The sequence below is a fragment of the Marmota flaviventris genome, chromosome 12, assembly GCF_047511675.1.
Source record: "Marmota flaviventris isolate mMarFla1 chromosome 12, mMarFla1.hap1, whole genome shotgun sequence".
Classification (NCBI taxonomy): domain Eukaryota; kingdom Metazoa; phylum Chordata; class Mammalia; order Rodentia; family Sciuridae; genus Marmota; species Marmota flaviventris.
This window is the reverse complement of record NC_092509.1, coordinates 22,017,032-22,040,114: the sequence shown is the minus strand read 5'-3', so window position 1 is coordinate 22,040,114 and position 23,083 is coordinate 22,017,032. Positions and strand designations below refer to the sequence as shown.

Genomic DNA, 23,083 nt, shown 5'->3' with positions numbered 1-23,083 from the left:
AATGGCAACTTCAGGTAAGTATGTATCTAAATTGGTCAATAAAAGGATGCCTTTAGCCTTTTTAGCTGTGAGGTTCTCGCTCTTCAAGCAATGACACCAGTGCGGGATGTGTCCCGGGGGACTTCTGTCTTCTCCATCGTGTCCGTTAGTGCATCCCCAGCGAACAAAAGCAAGTCTTGTTCCTTGCACTTCCATCACTAGTACAGCTTTGAGTGGCAACCTTCATGTGGTCCCCAATGTGTGATCAGGTCATCAAAGCCAGATCATTGGCTTACGTGGCACGATCGGGAAATGAGTTTATCTGTGATCTGAGGGTTTCGAGGGATTAGTAACCCTTTCAAGTTACAGTCTCTCCCTCTGCAAATGAGCAGCGACACAGATCAGCACAGAAGTAGAGCACTCTTGGATGGTAGGGGAAAACTACTGCCAACAGTGTGCTAGGCAATTGTACCACTCATTTCCATTGATTTGGTGAGATGGGTGTTATTGTGCCTGTTTTTTTTGTTTGTTTGTTTGTTTGTTTGTTTTTTTTTTGGTTCAGAACAGAAAACCGAGGCTCAGAGAAGTTAGGAAATTTCCTGAAGATGCACAGTTACTAAATGGCTGAACTATGATGAGAATCTAGGTTCTGGCTGGCTGGGGTTGGTCTGTTTTTTAGTATAGTAAGCTGCCTCATGAGAAGGCAATTTAATTAAGAAGCAGGACATTGATGCCCCCACCAGAAATATATTTGGCACTAGACAGTTTAGTCTCTCCAGTTCCACTGACCTCACCATTATTCCCACTGACAAATAATACCATTTATCAAGCAGCAGACACTAGAATAAGAGATTTACATATTTTATCTAATTTATTCCTCCTGTGGGCTCTATGTGCTAGCTGTTCCATTCCCATTTGCAAGTGAAGAAATGGAAACTTAGAGGAGTTTTTTGCCCAAGTTTTTATCTGAGCTCACAGCTCCTAGATTCCCAAGCTCCTCTTAAATGCTCCTCCTTACTCCACCTATAAAATATGGGCAAAGACCATTTCTGTGCAGTAAAATGTGCAAGATAATATTTTTATTTCTGAAAGCATTCCAGTATGACTTTAAAAATTAAGATGATTCATTTTAGTTTAGATTTCATTGAATTTCATCAGAAACCAATTTCTTAAAAACTCATCCTAGATCAGTATTATAATTCAGAGACTAAGAACTTGATTTGGTGTTGACTAACACAACGAGGACTTAGTAAACTCCTCACTTTTAAATGAAAAAAGTAGACTTGGCATTGGCTTATATCTGAACACAAAAAGAGGGTAAGAAACAGAAATGCAAATTCTAGCTCTATCCAGAATACAACTGGACTATGCACTCTGGGGCACGGGGAAGTAATAACATATGCAGGAAAAGAAAAACAAGACAGGATAAATCTCCCTGCAGCAGGACACTTCACACACCTGAAAAACACAGCTCTGCAGAGTAAGAGAGTCACACCCATGAGAAAAGCCAGTGTCACTTGTCTGAACCAATAGAAATGCAATTTGTCTCTCGGCTGCATTTGAAACTCAGGAGAAACAGAAGAGGTGGGTAGATGCGGAATCACACTTTTGCAGGAAGCAGGCCATAACTGAGGCACAACCCACCTTAGTTACAGGTGGGGGTCCTATGGGCTCAGGCACAAGCAGAACCAGAGTACAGAGCAAGCTGGGTGAGCAGGCCACCTGTAATGTGTCCGCTGAGACTGGTGCACCAGGGTCACTCAACTCTCACCTCTAGGCATGTGAAGGATCCCTTACATACAACTCAGAGGAGGAGAAGACACCTGAGCTTGCTGTAGATAGGCAAGCTCATTATATGGAATAAGCTGAAAATAGCAGATGCATTACAGCTTCTCTCAGGAGTCACCTCAAAGGATTAGAAGGAAAGAAAACCCTTCACACGAGCAGAGTGTACAAAGATGCTCTTGGTCATCCACTTTGTATGAGCAGGAAATGTAACCTAAGGTTAGAAGATACTCCTATTTGTTGAGAAGACTTTGGCTGGCTGGTTAGATATTTAAAAGGAAAAATATTGGGAGACTAGAGACAAGAAAGTCTAAGCATAAGCAGAAGAATTGGCAGGTGGCTACTACATAGGCACTTTCAGCTCCTCATGTCCAGCAAACAGGAAGAAGTGAGAGTAATTATCATCTTGCAGGGGTATGTGATCCTGGTCAGCAGGAGGAGAGAGGGTGCTGTTACAGTCAGTGCAGGAAGACATTTGTGTACCACCATGTTCATCCACTTGAGCATCTCCTGGCGCTCCCTGGCATATTCAGAATACTTCCTGGATAAGTATAACCACTAAGAAGGACATGGTGACTAGGAAAACAGAGTCCCTAGGGTCGAGGGCTGATAACCCCACCAGGTAAGCCACCGAGATGGTGGTAGAGCACGGGGCAATCTAGAACGAAGAGTGCAGGTGGAAGATCATGAGTGCTAGTCGTAGCCCTGAGACAAGTTATGGCCGCGGGAGTTGTAGTTCTTTGTTGTAGCCTTTCCCTTCACAGGTTTTCCCAGAAGAGGGGTGCAACAGAAAGCTGAAGGGCCTGTTGGGAGAAGTATATCCAACTAGTGCTACAAGGGATGGAAGTGAACACAGAGGTGCCCTGGCCAGCCCTTCAAGGAAGGACACGTCCCAGCTGCTGGAAGCCACCAGCAGGTACTCCAGTGGACAGCTTTTTCTGATTTGCCTCGGTTGTAAAGCGCTAGCTCAACCAGGACGATATCCTGCTGAAGGTGGTCCAGACTCACTGATCAGCATGGGGATACACAAGGCCAGCTGAGCTGGCCCACTTCAGGACAACTTTGATGAGCCATATGCACTCTAGAAATTTCTGTGAGGCTTGCTAAGACTTTGTCAGACCTGCTTGGCTATTCGTCTTCTCCACCTACCCAATCCTGAGTCTTTCCCTCTCTGTTTACAGATGTTGACCCCAATTTAAATCCTGCAATCCCAAATCTGTCTTTTTGAGTTTTTGTACAATGGATGTGTATTATCAATTCAAAAACAAAATTTTTAAAATCAAGAGGGAAAAGGTCTAAAGAGTATTAGGATGTGCTCTTGTTTGGTCTATGGCTTAAGTGGAATATATTAACAAGGAGAAAAATGAATTCAAGAAGGAAAAAACAGCAGAGAAGAGAAAAAAGGAGGCAAATAAAGTGGAAAAGAAGATCAAAGCAGAAAAGATTTTTCCATGGTGATTTGGAATGTTTGGAACCCATGAAGTTTACCCTTGAGATCTTTGAATTTCCCCTTTCAGTTCCTACTTTCTACTCCTAACAAATACCTGCCTACAGCCTCCAAAACCTTCTACCATGTTAGCTCTTGCTTTTCCCTGACAGCTCCAAGCCCAGATCTCCTTCCGTTTCTTCTTCCAGTGATAATCAGACTCTGATTATCATTCACCAATTAATCCACTGAACAACTGTTTATTTAATCCTTACAATGGAGTAGTTGTGGGAGACATTCCAAGACAAAGTCATATGAAGGTATGCATGCATGAAACAACTTTGATGAAAGATTAACAAAGACTATTTTTAAAAAAATTTTATTTGTAAACCAAGAGTATTGATTTAAAAGTAGAAAAAAAAAAAAAGAGAGAGAGACACTCCAAAGGTAAAGATGTTGGAAATATTTAGAAACTAATAGGAGAGAGATGAGGGCTCTGACCTTTGCACCATTTTGGCAGTGGCTCTTTACATTGTTTTGTAATGCCAGATTCGTGGGACCCCAATAGACCTCCAGGAGCCGAATCCTATGCAATCACACAAGAGTCTTTATTGCAAGCTCGAGCCTGGACTCACAACCGTTTCCAATGCAGCAGTCCCAGGGAGTGAGTCCCGGTCCTTTGTTCAGGGAGATTTTATAGGTTTTGGGGGGATACTCTATGCATCACAACATCACACAGCAAATCATACCATACCGCGGGAAAATCAAACAACAACTCTTAACATTGATTAGCACATTCATTGGCGGGAACAACTTGGGTAGGGGTGATTGGTTAGTACAAGAGGGGGATTCCTTTGAACTGATTGGTTTAAGCCACAAGGGGTGTACGTGCTAAACTACATGGTTTCCCAACATGTTATCAACTACCATAAACTACTGAGGGGTCATCTGGCAGCCCAGGTATTTTCCCTGTCTCATGCTGATTGGTGGTTGCTAGGGGGTTGCTATGGATCCTCTCCTGGCCTGACTGAGTCAGGAACACCTGGCACCACAGATCTCTCCAGTTATTTGCAGACAAACTACTCAGCAGGGTGGGTATGTGCCTAGAAAGGCTGTGTGTGTTTTTCCAAGGACAAGGGTCACGCCCCCTTCCTTAAGACAGGCCTTGAGGTAGAAGCTGCTGTTATTTATTTATTTTAAAAAATGGAGTCACATCAGTTTCTGGGGCTAAAAAAAGAAAAAATGGTCTATACTACCTACTATTGCCTTCTTAAGATGGTGTGCCCACTCCACCTTCCCAGGATTCCAGCATCCTCAGTCGTTGTAAATTTGTGCTACATAGATGACTCAACTCTGAGCCAAACATAGAGAGGAAGCTTGTAAATGGGGCAAGACACACAAGGGGGTTAGTGTGGGTGGAGGAACCTCAAGTGCATCAATAGGGATGGAAGTAGATTTGCCAAAGCACACTGGTATAGACAAAAAAAATATCCCATGCATATTTTTAAGAATGACTACTCCCTGAAATTTTACCTCCCTTTTGTCAAAAGAATAGCCTCATCCAGATAATTTGGAATGAAGAGAAAAGAATAACTGTAGTCTACTATAATTTGCAAAACTGGCAACACTGTGTATCTTTTGTAACTAATTACTTGCCTCATTTCTCAACATGGGTGAACACCTACCAAAGTGTCAGGTATCACCCTTGGGAATCATGAGCTAGATGCCCCAAGACCCTTTCTACTTCGAGGCTCTACCCTTATAAGGAACAGGAAACAAGAATAGGGTTCAGAAGAGTGCCATTTTGAACCTAGGTGGATTAGGCGAGGCCAGTCAAAAACCAAGATACCCACAGCTGATCCATCCCCTCACCTCTGTGTTATCCAGTGACAAAACAAGGAAGAACTCATGTTGGACCGGCTGAGCAGACTGCCTCTGGGCTCTTTCAGAAACTCTGCAGAGATGTTCTTTCTTTCAACAGGTTACCCAAAATTCATCAGACTTAAGTTGAAAAAAATTACATTCACATTCCATTTCCATTCCTCTCTAACACACACATTATGTCCATTGAACATTCATTCTAAGATTTTCTGACATTCATTCATGGCAATCATTTCTAATTTTGCCTCTTTGGGGACTTATATTCCACTCTTAATTTTCATTACAGAAGCTAATTTAGTTTCAGGCTTTAAGATTTTGTGAACTGATTCCATGCATACTATTTATAATCTCATACTAAAATATGATGCTTTTATGTTGTTTATTTGTTTGTTTTGATGCTTTGTGACACTAGGGATTGAACCCAAGTGTATTCTGCCTATATTACATCCCTATCCCTTTTACAATTTTTTATTGTGAGACAGGGTTTTGCTAATTTGCTCAGGCTGGCCTCAAACTTGAGATTACCCTGATTTAGCCATCCAAGTAGCTGGGATTACAGGTGTGGGCCACTCTTCCCTACAAAAATTGTTTTCTATAAAAAAGTTTCCATAAAATTGTCAGTTATTTCTCATCTCTTTAATTATAAATTCAACTGTGGATTCTTGCCCTATTTAAGATTTTTTTTTAATGATCTCACTGGAATGTGGGATACGATTTTAGTTCTTTTTTTCAGTCTAATAATTTCAAATAATTATTCCCTGCAGTCTGCTCTCATAGTTCAAGACACACAGTCTTAAAACCAGAAGGTGGTTCCCTGCCAGGGAGTTCGAGAACCAAGACAGACAAAAGAGAGGAGTCCAGATAAACGTGTGATTAGGGAAATGATAAAGTTGACCTCTGGGAAAATGAAAAGACTTCGCTCTGTTTCCCCCACCTCCACTTGCCAGGGCATTTCAAGGTAAGACAGCAGCTTTGAGACTCATAGCACCAACTCTATCTACCCCATCCTGAGAAGACCTTGCAGAGAGAGGATGTCCTTATCAAGACATCTATAACTGTGACCTTCACAGAAACAGAACAAGAAATGCTACTGAATTTCTTGATGTCCCCTCCTCCACTGGTATTTTTTCTCCCTTTCTTTCCTTCCTTCATTTCAGTCATTTCCTCTTTGCTTACGACTTCTCCCTTGAGCAAAACTAAATACCATTTCTTTCCATTACGAAAAAACCAAAAGTCAGAATTTTTAGTTTGTTTGCTTCTTCTGGGAGTGTTGGTTTTCCCTGCTCCAAAGGAAGACATTTTGTTTGTTTGAAATAGAACATTATTCCAGAAAAGGAAGCAAATCTGAAACACCCTTTACACGCCCCGATTGGGGCTGTATTCCTGTCAGAAGCCATGAAGTGACTCGTCTTCGCGCCTGCATGCTTCCCAGAGTGTAAGAGAACAAGGAACTGAAAGAGAATTACAGAATCATGTAATCCTACCACCCAGTAGTCCATTCAGCCATCAGTGGATTAACCCATTTCCTGATGTCTGAACACTAATCACTGCCTAAAAGTCTCCCCTCTGAACCTTGTTGCACCAGGGATCATGCTTTCAAAACATGAGCTTTTAGGGGACATTTTTAGATCCAAACTATAACATCATCCCACCAAGCATGTTTTTTTCCCCCCTTAGGGAAAACCCAGTGAGAGGAAAGAGAAGGTAAATATTTTGATCCAATACTTCCAGCAGCTAGAAACTCATTATCTAGAAGCCATCTGTGCTTGGAAAGTTGTGAATTCTAGAAAATGCCTATGTAGAACTAAAATCTATATTGCTGCAATTTCTGTCTTGTGCCTTTCTGTTTTGGGAGCTTTTTAGAATGAGGTTAATTTCTCTCCTACATAACAGCTGTTTTAAAAACTCTTAGATATACTTTCAACATCTATCATAGCCCCTGTCTAGATGTTCAAGTGAGCAGTTTTGGATTCATTCACAATCTTGGTCTGAATTTTGGAAATTGTTATAATAGGTATGTTAAAAATATCAGCTTTGCCAGGCGCAGTGGTACAAACCTGTACTCCCAGTGACTAGGGATATTGAGGCAGGAGGATCACAAGTTTAAGGCCAGCCTCAGCAACTTAGCAAGATCCTGACTCAACATAAAAAGTAAAAAGGTCTGAGTATATAGCTCAGTAGTAAAACACTCCTGGGTTCAATCCTCAGTACTGAAAAAAAGAAAGAATAATGAAAAAATATCATTTGCATACAAGGGATTTTTTTTTAAATGCCAAAAAGTTTTCTTAATAAATAGAAAACTTAAATATGATAAATAAAACTTACTAAAAGTAAGAAAACATTACATTAAGTGATGAAGTAATAAAATTTTCTCACCAAAATTCATGACTTAAACAAGGATGCCCACTCTTGTTACTGTTATTAATTTTTTAAAAAAATTCTGGCTAAGGAATAAGACAAGAAAAGGAAATAAATGGCATACATCTTGAAATTAAGAACAATTATTCTCATCTATAGACAACACAACAATATTATATTGGTAGAGAAACAACTAGAATTTATTAAAGATCTGTGACACTATTTGAAATCTTATTTACTAGTTCTAGTTCTTGCTGTACCTGAGGAGAAATTGATTTCATGAAGAGATATTAGATACTATCTAACCATCTCTTCCCCTAAAAAATACAAGAATTGTTCAGCTTGGTAAAAACAAAAACCAAGGCAAGAAGGTATTCGACTCGTGTATTTTCCTTACCATTAACTACTCATCACAATGTTATTTTGATTGTGCTTCTCTTGTTTCTTTCAAATCAGCTCAATGTGGACGTTAGCATTATTCTACAATTCTACAGACCCATGCTGCATCTTATAATCACACTTGTTGGGTTTTCTTCTTGTATCTTAGACTTCTGAAGTCCCAGTTCTCTAAAATTCCCCATTCAATCCTGTTTTTCTTCTCACTGGCATCATTGCTTAGAAATACACCATCAGAAATTAAATGTATTTGCTTCCCAGCTTCCTCATAACATCTTTCCTCTCCAAGTCTTCTGCCCCCTAATTTCCCTGCCTTTGCGTGAGTGTTCGCAGTATTCTTTTCTAAAAGTAAATGTATGCATCTGACAACTTCTAGACTTTTCGTGGTTATAAAAAAATTCTTAGAATGTACATTACAGAAGTTCTTAGACAACAGATGGCCAATCTTCCCTAAATTTCTGATACTTTACCCTTCACCCAGTTTTGGCTTCTCAGTTACAATTACATAGAGCAAATGTTCTCACAGTGTGGTTCTTTAGACTAAGCAGCCTCATCAACATTACCCAAGAACTCATTAGAAGTGCCAATTCTCTGGTCTAACAAATGTCAGACCTAGGGAACCAGAGACCATGGGGATGGAGCCTATTCATTAGTGTTTTAATTAGCTCTCTTGATGATTCTGATGCAGTCTAAAGTCTGAGAATAAAACTTCAAAGGATAAATGTCGATAGAGGATTGCACTATTTAGCTCATTAAACATTTTTAGTAATGAAATTTCCAAAAGATATTTCTTCATCCAGAATGGATTATGTTAAGAACATGGTTTTGATCTTTCAGCCAAGTATTTTGTGACTGCTACTATTCTTAGGGTGATAAGTTTTCATGCACATGTAAGTCTTCTTGACATGCTGTTGTATACCTTCTCCTGTCCCGACAAGCCTGCTTTTTCAAATTGGACTTTCCCTCTCAGTGCTATATTCTAATTTTAAGTGCTTATCAGTTGATCTTCATGCAGCTGTTTCTGCATTCTTCACCCAGTGAACCAGCCATGATAGAAAAAGAGGAGGGAAGATTTTTTGCTTAAAAAATATTTGAAACTATCTAGATTAAGTAATTGGCATACAACACCATGTAGGAAGGCTTAGCATTGGCCTAAAGATGGGACAGGACATCCAGGGTGATACTGGCCTGGTCATCACCATCATTATCAATCAGAAGGCACTCGTATCAAAGGCATTTACTGGAAATGGTCTTTTTTTATTTTTAAATATTTTTTAGTTGTAGATGAACATAATTCCTATTTATTTATTTATTTATTCTTTTTACGTGGTTCCGGGGATTGAACCCAGTGCCTCACACATGCTAAGTAAGTGCCATACTACTGAGCCAAAACCCTGGCCCCTGGAAATAGTCTTTATTAAGACCTACAGCATTTCATAGAAAAGTTTACAAGAAAATGGATGATGCCAGCTTCATTCTTGACCCTCTGCTTCCCACTTCATCATCCGAAGAGCTAAGCAACTTTAATTTATCCCAATAAACTTTAACTGAATAGTAAATTCCAGTCCTGTGACTTGCTTTTGCTCTTCACCAAGTGGGATTGGATCAGTTTCCCTTATTTTCTTATAAACGTCCTTGACATCATTGCCACAGTGCTTAGCAGGTTATGTGTGTGAATGTCTCATTTCTTCAAAAGCATAAGGTCCCTATATCTCATGATGGTGGGCCTGGAATGAAGAAGTGTGTGTAAACAAACAGGGGAACAAGTAATGCCAGACAGAAACCATCTAAACCGTGATGGCTGATGGGGTTTTGATGTATGTATTCATCTATTAATTTTGTAGTAGTTTTAATTCTTCCAATGAGTTTGAATTTTCTCTGTTTAAAATAAGTGACTGCCAGGAAGGCATTTTTAAAGAAGCGCACTTAAAGACACTTGAGATTATGAAATTGCTGTAAAATTTTTCACTGTATGCAGAATGAAGAGTTATTGGTAGTGCTACATATTCTAATCACTTCATTCTTTTAATCCATGTTCTTCGTTTTACATTTTTGGGTTAGTCTTATTCTCTTTTGCATGCCTGCTCAACCCAGACTCACTGTCTTTGAGAACTGCACCCCCAAAACATATACTGGATTCCTATAGCCACAATGTATGTGTGAGCGAGGCCCCTGGCACAGGTGACTGTCAGGAATGGAAATTCAGTTCATTGGTTGTCGATGGCCAGATACCTGTTCATTGAAAATGTGAACTGAGAAAAAGGCTGAGAGTCATGGGCAGAGTCACCTAATGTTGGTTCATTAAATCAACAACCTATACTTTCCTGCAAAGTCCCCCAGACTCCCTTGGCCCATGACTTGAGACCCAGGTCTTTAGCTTTCCTTGGACTCTGCTGTATATTTCCATAAATATGCCCTTTCTCTCTCCTTGGAGTGGCTTTCTGTCAAGTCCAACTACATTTCTTTAAGACAGTCTTTGAGATGGTTTATTTAATTTTTGAGATGATTATCCTGAAAAATTAAAACCATATGCTTCTCCTCTCACACTCTTAATCTCAAACCTCAGTTACCTTTCAAGCCATGAAAGTAGTCAATCAAGACTACTATTTAAAATTATCTGAGAGTCTTTCAAAACCTGCTGATGCCACAAGCCACATAGACTGAATAGACTGAATCTGAAACTCCAGGTGCTGATCCTTGACATAAAAGTGCTGTCAAGGTTCCCCAGGGAATTCTAAGAATCAGCCACATGACAATGACCCAGCATTCCCCAGATGTATCTAGTATGTGGCAATGCTCCTTCTCACCACAAATCTTTCCTACCAACATTTGCAACTTTAAGAAACATAATTATGTGTCAGTGTTAGTTCATCAATTATAATAAATGTGCCACTCATGGAGGAGGCTGAGCACATGTGGAAGCAAGAGATATATGGGAAATCTTTGTACCTTCTGCTCAAGTGTTCTGTGCACCTAAACTGCTCTAAAAATAGTTTATTTTTTAAAAAACCTCACTAGTCTCTCATAACATCTTTCAGTTCCTGCTTATTTTCTCTGCTTTCTTTCTTTTTTTTTTTTTGAGCACAACTTTTAAATATTGTGATTGAGTACCTTCACAATATCTCCACTTAGATGCCAACTACCATGGCCAGAACAGGGCTCTTTGTTCCACCTTCTCCTCATAATCCGGAACCAGATGCTGTTCATCTCCATCTCAGTAACCAGCAACATCCTTGGCTGAGGAGTCAAGTCAAACATTTGAGTGGGATTTGATTATTCTATTTTCCTCATGCCACTCCCCGCATGTGCCCATGAAGCAAGTTCTATGGGATCTACTTAAAATGCCCCCAAGTGGCTGCTGCTCACCATCTTTCCTGCTGTGGCCTCAGGCTGTGCCACTGTTGACTCACTGAACAAGTGGTGTAACCTGAGCACTTTACTTCTCTGCTCCAGTAGCTTCCCACCAACGCAGAATAAAATCCCAAACCTCTGAGCTAACAAAAATGCTTCAATGATCCAGCCTCTGCCTCCTTTTCCAACCTGCATCTATCTCTTCCCTGTGCCCCAGGCTCATCTAGTCAAACCAGTCTGCTTGCTGTTCATGGGACATCAGTGGCACTCCTGGCTCAGAGGAGCTCATCCCCCAAATAGTGACTTGGTTTGCTCCTTCATTTCTTCCAGGTCTCCACCCAATGTCATCCTCTCAGAGAGGCTTTTTCAGACTTCTCCACCTAAAAGGGCATTCTTTCCATTCCATCCCTGGCAAGCTTTATTTACCTGCATTACTTTTCTTTGTAACACTTATTATGGTGGAATATTACACTGTATTTTTGTTTATTTGCTTATTGTCTGTATGCCTTACCCCACTGAAGTGCCCTAATAACAGCAAGGATTTTGTCTGATTTGTTCTCACTATAATGATGGTGCTTATTGTGTGCCTGGCACATAGTAGGCACTAAATAAACAGTAGAGATCACCGGGCACCAGAGAGCTCAGCAGAAAAACGAGGACCTGTAGGTACAAGCAGACCTATAACCAATGTGGGGAAAGGAGGGTCATGATGGGAGAGAGAGAGGTTTTGTTTTTGTTTTCCTAAAAAAAAAGAGACACTTAGATGAGACAGTTAGAAATTTGCCCTGTCTCTACCATGGATGAAAATAGCATAGGCTCAACAAAACTCAATCTCTTCATCTATCAAGCAAGAAACAGAACATTTCATAGTGGGTTGGGGCATGAAAAAACAAAGTAACTCAACCAAAAAGTTTTCGACTTCTCAGAAAAAAAATGAATTTCATCAATCCTAGGTATTGTTAATACCCCATCTGGCCAGGGCTGATGAAACAGATATTTGGATTCCATGAATTGAACTACCTGCTAATGTCACTTCTGGATTCTTCAACCTTCTGATAGGAGGTTGGTCCCTTGTTCTGTTAACACTTCAGGTGTCATGTGAAAAAAAAACCTTACCCCCGTTTTATGAGACCATTCTCTGTCCTCACTACCCAGAAAGTGACCGTTTTATTTGTTTTCTCAAGCTCTGACATTAGACATGGAAAAAACAAGGGAGGAAACTGAGTTTTTATGGGGGATCAAAGTTGCTCAGAATAGCCAAGCGGTTGACATTAAGCCCAAATTCCTAAGCCTGATATTTAAGATTCTTCATCATCTGCCCTAGCCTCTCCCTTTAACATTGTCTTTCTTTTTCTTCTTTTTTGCTGTCTTTGCTAAAAAACAAAATTCTGCTTCATTACACCCCCAACATGGCCTCCTCCTCTTTTCCTGTTTAATGTCAAGCTGCCGTATCACCCACCTCCCTGTCCTACATGTTCAGGAGACATGGCTGCTCAGCTCTGTTTCTGGAGATCCGTCTGCTCTGAAGGGGAGGAGGGTCCAGAGTTAAAGAGTTAAAGAGAACCCATTGTGCTATCGAAATCAAGACTTTTCCTCAGCAGGCCAATGATTCCTTAGATTCACAGTTGAGCCTCTGGCTGTCCTATCCACTGACACTTGGGATTTCAGTCAAATCCTTTGCAATACACAACCCAATTGTGGACTCTAAAGTCACATATGACACTTCACTGTAAAGTAGAAACCATTAAAGCCGATTCCTGCTTCCTCATGTCTCCCCACACCAGAGCTCCTGAAATTTATTCATACAATCATTTATTCAAAGGCTACTTACTGAGTATCTATCATGGTCTGGACCCTGCAACAGCACTAGGAATAAAAAGATGACTTAGAAACATACTATTTTTTTTAAAAGACACATCAAGTCTAGTTGGAGAGATCAGATGTGTCTCCAGAGATCTACAATGAGGTCATAAATTGGCAGATGCCACGAGATTAAGGCTATAGTTGCATGTTTAAGGGTTCAATAGACCTGGGCACTTAGACATGACACTACTCGTCATGAATTTCATGAGTATGGGCACTGATAACCACCAGGAGATTCAGAATCTTCATTTGTAAAGTGGAAATTGTGATAGCACATCTTCCTCATGGGACTTCTATGAGAAGTCAGCGAGATCACACACCTGATCAGCTGGGCATGGTACCTGCCACATAGCAAGTGCTTTACCCACACTAGTGATTGTTTTCAACATTTATGAGATGTAGATAAGGGAACAGCTCAGAGAAGAGTGCCTTCAGATGGAAGATGAGACCTTTTTCAGGAGGTAGACTTTGAGTAGGACCTTAAGAGAGATTGAACTGTGGGTTTGTGGATTCCACAGACACACAAAAAGAGGAGGAGCCTATGTAGGGGGAGTAATGAAGAGTTTAATTTTGTTTTGTAGCAAAGACAGCAAGAAGGAGAAAAAGGAAGACTAGGGAAGATCATGAAGAATCTTAAATAGCAGGTTTAGGAAATTGGGCTTAATGTCAAAGTTATTACGAACACTCCTAAGACTCTTAAGTTTTAGAAAAAGAATGGAAGAAATACAGAATGAAGGAAAATAAGAAGGTTCATTTGAGTCAGCAAAGCTGGTTTGAAAGCTAAGTGGCACAAATATGATTTCACCTCCCTCTGAATACCACAGTCCACTAAGCTGATACAGAGCCTCAGAATCTTCATCAAGTAGCCATTAGTAATTGATCAGTGCTGGCTTAAGAAATAAACTTCATTATTATCCATCCCTGATGGAGAATCCGACAGAAGAGGTGAGGGAGATGTGGCTGATATTCATGTAGCAAACACAGGGTGTACTCAAGTAGAAAGCGGGGACAGGGATCTGACAGGTACCATAGCTACCAAATGATAGCAAAGTCAACTTTCAATTGTTAGGGACAGAGGATTCAGTTTATGATTCATAAAAACCAACTGTTCTTGCCTAGTATTTTACTGGTGGAGCAATTCACAAGTCCTCCTTGGGAACCAGACATTTGAGTGGAGGAGGGTTATTTGATTCATAGTGGATTTTGGTTTTCCACAGGACCCCTGCACCCTGTCTAGTAAAATCTGGTGGAAATTACAAAGTGAGAAATTCAACCCAGTGCCACAATAACAGGATGCACCTGTACATTTCACAGAATTAGCAGCCCTGTTCTCTCAACACAGTTTGAGAGAAAGAAAACTGTTTGTATAGTGCTAACTGGGGAGAACATGACATGTTCTCACAGCCTGTCAACAATGGATGTAGCAATCATGGTGACAATTGTCCAGCCACCCAGCAACTAAGAATCAGAAGCCCACATGCTACAAGTCCTCTTGCATTACTCCTCTTTATTTGCTCCTCTTGGTATCACTAAATTTTCAGTTGCACTTGAAATTAATAGGAGGCTTTTCTTTCTCTATTCCCCAACCACCTCTGTTACATTGTTGGCTTTTTGAGAGCAAGAATCCCTTTGGTTTTGCATCTTTCAGACCCTAGAAGAGAACCTGGTTCCCTCCTCGATTAGTATTTATTGCACTGAATAATATTAAATGATGTGACTGAGAGCCCATGAACTATGAAAAAAGTAAATCATGGGTACATTTCAGGTCCATATCTAAGAGATAAAGGACAGAAAGGCTTGGAACGCCATTAGCTGGTAAAACCAACTCTTAAAAAACCCTAACAAGAGTTATCAAATATGTAAACAATATACTTTTTACAACCACCTATGTCATCTCACTGCCACCCTTCAAGAAAGCAAAACTTCATTATTATCCAAAGGGTTCTCTCCTCTCTCAATTTTGGCTCTGAAACCACACAGCTCAGCACATGGCTCTTCTAGAGAAAGGAGAGTGAGCTGAGAGAGTGCGGCTGCTTGCGTGTGGTGCCAGTTGGGTAACACAGGGCAGCCTGACCAGGTAGGGGAGCTGCCCTGCAGAAATAAGTGGTTCATTCCCTTTTCAAGGCCCATAGCCTTTTCTCTTTGAGTAGATTCTGAGCATCCTCGGAGCATGGACCAGGACTCAAGTTTCTTGGAATTCTCCCCAGATCCCAGCAGAATGCTTTGTTTAATTGCAGGTGTTCAGTCAATATTTGTTGATGGACTACTTGACAGAATTGAAATTCTTTGATCTGAGTTTCAGCTTTTTCTTGCCTTGGAGTTCCTGGTGAAGATGCTAATAAACAATGAAACCATCAAGGAAGCAGCAGCAGTCAGGCAAAGAGAGAGATCCTGGAGTCCCAGACTAAACGTGCTGCCCTCCTATCTCTAGCTCACAGAGAAAGCAAACTCTGGTGCCCATCACGAGAACAACCCACTGTTGTTCTCTGAGCTCGCTTCTTTCGTCCTTACCCCATCCTTTCCCTCCTGTTTTGATTTCTGCACTTAATCCTTCAGGACCCATTTCTTTTATCTTCCTTTCTTAGGGTCAGAAATTTGGGATAGCAGGCATTGTTGAAAGACAAGCCATGAGCATGAGTGAAGGGAAAAGAAAGAATATAATTGATTTCTCAGCACCTCGCCGTTACCTTCTTATTCTTTCCATTCCCCTCCCCCGTCTTAACCCTGATAGGCAGAAAGTGTTTCTGTTGCAAGTGAATTCTTTAGTAGTGTGGCGCGGGGAAAGTTTGAGAAATCAAAGTTTAGGGTAAGGATAGTCTGGATAAACTCCAGAAGCAGAGCTTCCTTCTGCAAGAGCCATTCCACATCTTTTCCTACCTTCTTTCTGTGCTGCAAGAAGGGTGCACATGAACACTCTGGCTGATGCTCTCAAAGAGCATCCATAATGCTAAAAACAGAGACAAACACCAGGTCATTACCAGGCCATGCTCCAACGTCATTGTCCAGTTTCTAACTGGGATGATGAAGCATGGTTAAGCTGGCGAATTTGAAATCACTGATGATCACAGAGCTGGGAAAATTGTCATGAGCTTTGCAGACAGGTTAAACAAGTGTGGAGTGAGCAGCCCAGATTTGAGGTGAAGCTCCAAGACTTGGAAAAGTGGCAGCATAATCTGCTCCCATCCTGTCAGTTTGGTTCATTGCATTGACAACCTCAATGGGCCACGAAGAAGTAAGACTAAAACACACAGGAGGGAAATTCCTGGGATTCTTTTTCTAGGGATGTAAAACATACATACAAATAAAATCCCTTGGTGGTAGGGGGAGAACTTTTCCATAAAGTGGGGATGAGAGAACAACCATAGAAGGTATTACCTTTCTGCCACTCACCTAATGTCAGCCTCCTGCACCTGGATTTAACCAATTCATTTGATTAACTCAAGTCAGTGAACCTTACCTCCATCAAAGCTCACAACTTCCATTCTCTACCTCTTGTCCCCGCATTCAGGTATTAAAAACTACATTTTGCCTTTGCAAGATATTCCAACAGCAAGCCTCCAAGTCATTCTGATTTGCATCACCTCATTCGGCTGCTTTTATTTTTTGCCTGGAGAATATCTTATCATCTTTGTGTCTCTATCTTCCCTACATATTTCCTCTGCCTCACTGCACACCACACCAGCTCAGGCTAATTATGGCATCACCTGGATTATGTCTGACTCTCTTCAGACATCTTCCGTGGATAAAACCCAAACTTACTCTATCCTTCCAGATCCACTCACCTCTGAATCAAACTGACATTTCTAGCCTTAGCTTCTGCTGTCTACCTAATTCTACGTCCGGTTGACTGTAGACCACGTTCGGCTACATCCATCCTTCAAGAACAGCACTTAGGTCTTTCCTAATGATATCAGTTCAGTAACTTTTCCCTTCTTAAAATTCTATTGTTCTTCTTATCATGATCCTTAGGGCCACCTTTTACTGTTAGAAAGAAACTCACCTCTAACCCAACACAAGTCAGTCTAGGTCAGAAATTTGGTATCTGATGTGATGAGCTGTTTCTTCTGGGAAGTACCAAGCATTTCTGTTAACTGAATTGAGCAATTTCCTGATAAACTGAGACTCACCTTGCGCTGTTGACCATCTGTCCTGTGAGGGACTTAGTTAGCTTTAACCAAATGTTTCTTTTTTAAACTAATCTATCAATGTTATCTAGATACCATTTCTTCTTAAAAAATCTCTACTAGGAAAAAAATCTTTGAAGTGAATTTATTGGAAATTGCTTCCTTCAACTAGGTTTGAAATAAAACTTTTATATCTGCTCACAAAAAAATTGAAATTGCTGAAATATATTCTAGTTATATTTTTATGTGCATGCTTTTTAACGCATGGTGTTAGACTTCCCCATGTGTTATTCACTGTGTTAGGTGATAGATTCAGCATAGGCTTGTCCTAGAAGCCAACAATTTGGCACCTTTAGCCTGAGATCCTGGGACTCTCAAAGTTCAGAGTGCCCATGACACTTCTGAAACTTTCTATAGACTATGTACATGTTTATGTGCATGTTTCTTCAAAGAGAAGAAACCAAAGATTTCATCATATTCTCAAAGAAGTTCTAAATACCCCCTCAAAAGATTATAAGCAAGGAAAAAAAAGAAGTACTTGAATAGTGTATTACAAGACAGTGTGGCAAGTGCTATGATAGAGTAGAAAGGATGACAAGAGGCCTGTTGGAAGGAGCAATACCACCCAAGTATCTTCCCATTTCAGTCGCAAACTTGCTGAGGGCAGCAGTTCTGATACAAAGTCAATCCTCTATATTGTGGACTCTGTATCCATGAATTCAATCAATCGTGGATCAAAGATACTTGGAAAAAAATTGTGTCTGGCCTAAACATAGTTTTTCGTTTGTTTGTTTTTTGTTTTTGCTTATCTCCATTCCCTAAACAATGAAGCACAACACCTATTTACATAGCATTTGCCAATTATTAGGTAGTATAAGTCATTTGTAGATGACTTAACGTGTAGGGAAGCATATGCATAAGTTACATGCAGAAGCCATGTCATTTTACATAAGGGACTTAAGCACCTGCAGATTTTGGTGCCCACATGGAGTTCAGGAACAAAACCCCCATGGATACTGAGTGACCACTGGATATGTAGTTTCAGTATGAGATGATGTACAATATATGGCAAAATGGATCTGTTTTCTTTTCCTCTTCTCTCTCCCTCTTAGGTCTTGGCATAGTACAGTGAAGCATCAACTAGAAAACCTAAGGTCAATAAACTAGAACTGAGTTCAGCTACAGTGCAAACTTTAAAAGTCAACTAGATTATTTGTTTTGCAACAGTCCATCTCAGCTCCAGGAGCTGGTCCTCTTTTATTTTGAAAAATTGTGGGAGCCTTGTGATTTAAACAAATATTTTCATTAAGATTAATTTAGTATTCTATGATTACAGGCAGTATAATACTTAAGGATATTTTTTCTGATATTTTACTAGTAGAGCTGGGTCTTTCTTGCTTACTTAAACTTCCACAGATGTGCTAAACACCACTTCCACTAATGTTACTTGGCAAGAATTCCATTTCAAGAATCCACTTAGCTGTGGGACGCCATGAAATGAATCCTGTTCATGTGTTCAACAAGAGAGAAAGGACAATTTTGCTGGACTGCTGGCAGCCTACATCACACTAAATAATGTATTGTGGTTGTCTATTTTTTGGTCTCTGGTCCATATTGTGTAAATTGACTTTCAATTTCATCATCTGCTTGTAAAATTACTGTTTAATGAACACCCAACATTTATATCATCCAATCATAGTTGACTTGGCTCTGTGGCTAAAGAAATTTCACATGGTTTTCCAACTGGGACTCTCTTTATCAAGCAACAAGTCCTGTTACTTCAAAATGAAAATTTAAAAATTCAATGTGTAATTTTTTAAAAATTGAGAAATGGGTATTTCAAAGTAAATCAACTGATAATTTTTCTTGAGCAGTATGCAAATTTTGTGTTTTTCTTTTTTCCTCTATATACCCTTGTAGGATAGGAAGTCAAGATTGTCTACTGTGGCTTCTGATTTGAGGTTCTAACTCAGCAAAAATTACCCACAAAAATTAATTATATGATTCAAAATACCCTGAAAATCACTATTTTCATTTTAATGGTTTGTATGTCATTTTTTAAATAAAAAATGTAAAATTAAAGATATTTAATCTAGTTAGCTAATATTTTATTACTTGGTTATTAAGAAAGTAACTTGAATATTTATTATGAGGAGGGATTTACGAAGATTCTGACGAAAAGCAAAAAGACTGTGTTTCATCTTGATTATTTTATATAGCAATGAATTAATATGTGTGGTTAATTTTTGTGATTTAATTAAAGTATAACTTACAAGTGCTGATTCATATTTCTTTGATCCTCAAAAACATTTTAATATAAAAAGCATTGAATTTAATTTTACTTAATAGAAGAAAAAGAAACTGATTTTTTTTTAAAAGTAAAGGTATTAGTGAAAATATTAGTTGATCATTACTTTCCAATAAGAAATACTCATCCCTAAAACCTACTAGAGTAAAAAAAGTATTTAAAACACATGAGAAGCTGTTGGCCATACATACAGGTTGGTTGACTTCTTCATTACAATGAACATGTGTGCTGATTCTCTGAGCCTGTCTGGATTTTTAATTTTGGCCTCATTTTTCATTTCACTGCATTCTTCCTGAATGGTCGTCACTAGCCTTTCCTTCTCTCCCCTTTTCTGAACAATTCAGTCCTAAAACTTCAAACAGAATGTAGCCAGGGGACTTCTGTGATATTCTGGTGGACGTAACTCAGAGTAGGGTGTCAACAGCCTGAAGAGGGGTAGGAGGGAGGGGTCTGCATAGGGAGACGGTCTAGAGTATGCAGCCAGGCTCCATGCAGAGTGAAGAAAGTACCCCACAAGGAGTAGCTTCCTGGGTTCATCAGAACCTGATGAGGGTGAGAGGAAGTCCACAGAGACAGGGGCTAGCACAGCCAAGTGGGGTGAGCAGGATAAATGCATAAGGCCTGTCAGGTAAGGGAATCAGAGCTCAAACCAGCTGAGGAGGTCATTTTCAACAGGGGCATCCCAACACAGGGATTCAGCACCCAAACAGGATCAGAAGGACATCCATGTGGGGGCAGGTGGCTAGCCTGGCAAGGGGCAACAGGCCCTGACCAGGTGAGGAGGCCATTCCTTCAGAGTCTGGGAGTTGACCAAACATAGGGAATCAAAACCTGAGAAGGGATAAGAGGAAACCCATGTGGGAGAGGAGCTGGTGTAGAGATGAGATTGGGAAGACAAAGGGATTGAGCATAGCAGTAAATGCCAGGGACAGCAGAAGCCAACTGTCAAGGAAGAGAGTTATACATGGAGAAAAGGAGAAACTGAAAAATCCAACCCTATGGTGTCAGATTGGAATGAGGGTGTTGGGAAGTATCAGTGTGAATTCATGGATTTTAGCTTCTATAGATAAATACAGAAGTAAATATAGACATAAAGGTGAATGTCTGTGTGCATGTTTGGACATACACAAATTCCCAGCCCACAGGGAGAGTCCAGGAGTGGTTGCTGCCCCTATAGTAATGAACACATCCAATGCCCAGAGCTTGGTTTCCAAAAACAGTTCTTTGAAAGGTACCAGAACATGTTGGAAAAAGAAAAATGGCTGACTCCCAGGGCTGGGACAGAGAACACACAAAATGGACCTGAAAAATCTTTCCATGCACCCAAAGCAAGGAAGCACTCAAAGAATAACAGGGACATGTCAAAAGGAAAGAGAAACCAGCTTGAATTGACTCCCAAAGGACAAATAAGAGATAAATTGAGCATTAAAATAAGTGAGAGTAATTAAGTATAACCCAATGAATGAAATAGAAGAGCATGAATCCATGTGGATATAAATAAATATGAACAAAGTGAAAGTCTGACATATAATGGGATATTTACATCATTTCACAAAATGCTTGTTTATTACAAAGGAGAAAAGAGTAATTTTAAACCCAGAACACACCAAATAATCAAGTGGTCAAAGTGAACATTATGGGTGATGAGAGAAAAGGATGCAAGAAGACAAGCATGGATTTAGTGTTATCTCTGCCAGAGAGGCTTAACCTGAATCCAGTGAGGAAGAAACAAAGAGCTAACCCAAATTTTGGGATATCCTATAAAATAATTTGCCTATGATTCTTAAAAATGTCAGGGTCATAAGAGTCAAGAAAACACAAAGAAATTGTTAAAGACGCATGCCAGCTATATGCAATTGGTGATTCAGAACTGAATCTTTTTGCTACAAAGGACATGACTGAAACACTAGAGAAACCTAACTATAAGAACTGAGTGATGTAGTAGCACATCAGTGCTATTTCCTGATTTTGATGGTTGTGTTGTCTTGATTCTGAAGAATATCCTTGTTTGTAGGAACCCATGTTGAAGTATTTAGGAGTGATGGAACAAAATATTGGCAACTACTTTCAAACAGTCTAGGTGGAAAGTTAATTGTGTTATTTTTTCAATTTTTAGTAATTTTTTTTCAAAATTACATGATAGTAGTTATTGCTAGCAAAAATTCTTATCTTAATAACTGGGACAGACCCTGGAGATAATAGGAATTATAGTCCAAACATTCACCTGCACAGTGGCAAATACTCCTAGTAATGAAATTATGCTTGGTCTAGAATCTTTTCTTATTATTTTTTTAATTTTTTAGTTGTAGATGGACACAATACCTTTATCTATCTATCTATTTATTCATTTATATGTGGAGCTGAGGATTGAATCCGGTGCTTCATACATGCGAGGCAAGCACTCTGCCACTGAGCCACAATCCCAGCCCATGGAATCTTTTGAAAAGAGAATATTGTCACATTTTTATAAGCACCCCATTCCCAGAAAGAAAACAGTTCACTTTTTTTAAACTTGTAAACTATGATACTTACCTTGGAAACCACTCAGTTCATTTTCTGACTGCCAAGTCTCTTTTTATTTTTATCTTTTTATATTTTTTGTGCATTATAGTTGTACATAATGATGGAATTTTTTGTTACATATTTGTACATGCACACAATATAATACAATTTGGCCAATATTCCCCATGCCAAGTCTTGTCTCTGAGGGAATGTTATGGGCAGAGATAATCCCTCTTGCAACCATGAATTCCTTTGTTTCCCAGGTGGTCTTCCTTTTATCAATGCCTTCTTTCCTGGCTTTCTAATACTCTAGAAATTATCTTTTACTGTAACTAGATGATAGGCAAGGGGAACAGATTCCTAGGTCACAAAACAGTCAACCATATCATGAAAACTACAACAGAGCTCTGATAAATAAGCAAGATCAAATTAAAAAAAAAATCCAAAGTTTAGAAGCTAAGATCACTTCTAGTAGGATCCTTTAAGAGAAAGACAAATCTGAAGGCAAAATATCTTATAAAACCACAACATACTTTGAAGAACCCTGGACACCACGTTGAAATGATTATGGCTGGTACCCATTATATGCCATAGGAGGTTATTCATGAATTCTGAGTATTAGTCCACTGCTTACTTTTCCATGATCTAAATATTGAAGATCCAGCCCCAATGCCTGCTAGACTTTTGAAAGAGACTCAGGGTTGGACTACTTTAGGAAATGCCCGTCTATGGTGAAGGCTGCCTTTCCCTGCTCTCCTGTGATTGCCCCTCCATCCCCTGGGGCCCCTGCCTGCAAAGTAAGGGCTAGGGGGGCCTTAGTTTTCAAAACAGTAGATGAGACCACTGCCAAGAAGTGCTTGCTCACCCCTCCTTTAACAGCAGGGGAATCTCCCTTTCCTTTTATAGGTGAAGCTGAAGAAAGATTCATAAATGAAGCCTGATCCTTCTCACCAACCTCAGCCCACACCTCCCAGCAATTGAACTTGAAAAAAACCCTGGTTTGAAAATTACCACAAACTCTGTTGTCATCAAAAAAAAAAAAAAAGCCACTTTCTATATTTGAGATCAGAGAACAGAGTGGTAGCACAATTTCCTGGCTGAACACACCAG

The 23,083-nt window shown here is 39.8% G+C and overlaps 1 pseudogene; it reads left to right on the top strand.

Annotated features, from left to right (window-relative positions):
- Window positions 1-15,945: 15,945 nt before the first annotated feature.
- Window positions 15,946-16,319, top strand: LOC114100183 (small ribosomal subunit protein uS8-like; annotated as a pseudogene).
- Window positions 16,320-23,083: the final 6,764 nt, after the last annotated feature.